Raw genomic sequence first — 3122 nt, forward strand, 5'->3', positions numbered from 1 at the left:
TATTTGTTGAAGATATTTTATAGTTTTATCAACTGGACTAGGGAGAAATGTTCACATGTTGAAATATTCACTTTGTAAGCTAAATAATGTGATTGAATGTATAAAATAAAATGAAATTTTAAAATAAAGAAAAAATACAGTTCAAATGACCAAAGGAAAAAAATGCTGAAATTCTAGAATTCAAAGATGAGTTGAGGAGGGAATGAGCCATCGGCCCCAGGGGTTCAGCCCTCCAGCCACAGGCAGCCCGCTGGATGGCAAGGCCCTTCACTGGAACACATGTCCAGATGAGGTGGGGTCAGGATGCAAGATCATCTCAAAGTCCCAAGCAACAACCCTGAGAGTCCAAAGGCAAGTCAAGAAATGGAAGTTCAATCTTGAACAGATCTTCAGATTTCTAGTATGGTATACCATTAAATAACACCTCTGCATATTTTTCTCACTTTATTCCTTAATAACATAACCCACAACTAGTTTTGCTGTGAAAAAAAATGCATACTTTCAGGGAAAATATGTAGTTCAAGGTCCAAGAGATTATTATTAATGTTTTAGGTTCCCAAATGAAATTCTTTTCAGTTTACCAAGAATCCCTTTTTTCTCATTTAATCACTCAATCTCCATTAGGCTGGCTCAGCTACTCACCCAAATAATTAGTCTAATTACTGCCTTGATATTTTACTGAGACTGCACTTCTACCAGAATATATTCCCACAGCAAAATAGTTTTACTCATCTGTTTGCTTCGCTCTGGCTTGTAGCAAGTCTGCAACTCCCACATCTGGCAAAGGGATTTATTAGAGAGAAAACAAGACTACACCAAATGGTCACATACCACTTTGAAGTATTTCTATTGAATCAAAGTTATAAAACTAGGAAACTGCCAGACTATCTCAATAGGTAGAAAGAGACTTTTCAGCAATCCTTGAATTCTTAGTAAAGATTGTGCAAGATCCATGAAATGTAAATAGAGTTTAGGTCAGATTTTGCTCACATTGCTTGCTTTGTACTTACAAGAACAAGTCCATGACTCTTAGTTTGAGCAGGATTTATACTCTTTCCACAGCAGTTGACCATGCAATTTAGGCCTGACTAGAGGAGGATTTAGAAGCACCTCAGGTAGATCCTCCAGCATCCACTGCCTTTTATATCAAAAGTCATTTGGTTCCACTCCAGAGATTGGCAAGTTCAAGAGACATTTAAAAATTTTAATGCATATTTCAGGTTACTCACTTAACCAAACAATGTGCTCTAAGAATTTATTCCCAAAGCAAAAAAGGTCTTAATGTGGAACATAGAAAAGCACCATCTGAATAAAAAAGTACTGAAAGAAACAAGATTATCCTTTTTCCTATTCCGTTTTTCCACCTGTGGACCCAAGATTGGTTGCATTTATTGTTTTTGTTTGTTTGTTTGTTTTGTTTTGTTTTGTTTTCTGAGAGGTTTCCGCTACAGGGCACATGCGCTTGCCAGAAAGACAGAGTGAGATAGAGAGACAGAATGTGAAAAATCACCCCCCAGGGGGAATGGTCACACTGCAATCCCTTCTCCTCCATTCTCCTCTTGGAATCTTGGGCAAGCACACACACATGCCCCGTGTGAGTTCAAGTCACCAGGTTCGGGACTTGAACCGTGACATAGTCATTATGCAAAAAAAAATTTAATGTGTGGTTACTTCAGAATACAACTAAATGTTTAAATTATAAATCATCACAGAGGTACACAGATGATCTGATCATCTTGTATAGCGGATCAGATCCCAGATGGCTGAATTTCTGTAGGATTTCTTTTTTCTTTTATTTTAATTTAAATTTATTACTTTACATCCATTCACTATACATCATTACAGCATACAAAGTGAGATTTCCCATTCAGAATACACTGTATATTGGTCAATTAAGCACAACTGATAGGAATCCAGTAGAGCTGGTTTCAAGTTTCACACATTGACACTTAATTGCTGTAACCTTTTAATCCAGAATTTGTGATTCACATGAAGTCCACAATGAATGCAGAAAATCTGAGGTAATCAATCCTTAGGCAAGTTCAGTATCTGAACACAAAAAGATTTTGAAATGACCAGCTGCAGGTTTTGTGTGCTTTTTTGTACTTGCAGAGTATTTAAGAAAGAACACTGCTGAATCTAGTTCACACATGTATGATAATGAAAATTCCCCTAAGTGCAATACTCAAGGAGAACAGTTGTGACACTTTAAACTTCCATAGTGCAATATGGCCTGTCACTGGCATCGAGAGGTCTACATTGGATGCTGTAGCTCCAGATGATAAATGGCTGTTCAGGATGGTTAGCTGTGTCCTAGTTATCTTGTCTTTTTTTTTTTTTTTTTTTTGGAGGAGTTTTCAGACTGTTTATTTGATTTTTAAGCACAGCATACTGATTGTCTAGCTGAAGCTTAAGTACCTGGTTTTTTGAAACTTCATCTCTACCTCTTTTTTTTCCCCCTTTATTATTATTTACATAGTCAATAGCTATATATCATTTAGATTGTAAAGAGACTTTACCCAGCATGATATACATCTCAGTCCAGTTAAGAATACTATACACATCCTCATCAACAGAGAATAAACCATATCTGGGTCCCACAATATCTTGCCTCTCCACTTTACCCCCAAATTATCTTTCCTCTATTTTTGTGTCTGTCTAATTTAAAGCTCTTCATTTCTATATCCCTCCCATTATCTACATGCTTGACAGTGGACTGCAGCAATGGGAACTGTGTGCCACTGTATACCTCTGGCGGTCCTTGTGGTGTTTTTCTGGTTGTAGTTAACTGGGCCCAGGAGGACTATTCACACCCTAGTCATGGCCAGCTCTGGGGTTTCTGCAATAATTACTGGGGCAGGAGGTGCTTCTATCAGAGTTTCTTTTATTCCAGGAACCTGAAGATTTTTCCACACCACTACCACTGCCAAATCCACCACCTTCTTCCAGTTCTCACTGTACCTTCTCTCTTCATTATCTTCTTCCTTTTCACTGACTAGCATTGCCTGAACTCTGAGGCCACTGTAATCAACCTCTTTTTGTTCAAATTCTTTCCAGTCATCTTCACCCATCTTCACGACCTTGGTGACTGCCTCAGGGTCCTTGGGTCCGGAGCCCGCTCT

General features: G+C 38.2%; 1 pseudogene; it reads right to left on the reverse strand.

Annotated features, from left to right (window-relative positions):
- Positions 1-2363: 2363 nt before the first annotated feature.
- Positions 2364-3071, reverse strand: LOC102486448 (protein CDV3 homolog pseudogene; annotated as a pseudogene).
- Between the last annotated feature and the right edge of the window lie 51 nt (positions 3072-3122).

Source organism: Tupaia chinensis, unplaced genomic scaffold (genome assembly GCF_000334495.1).
Source record: "Tupaia chinensis unplaced genomic scaffold, TupChi_1.0 Scaffold144053_1, whole genome shotgun sequence".
Taxonomy (NCBI): Eukaryota; Metazoa; Chordata; class Mammalia; order Scandentia; family Tupaiidae; genus Tupaia; species Tupaia belangeri.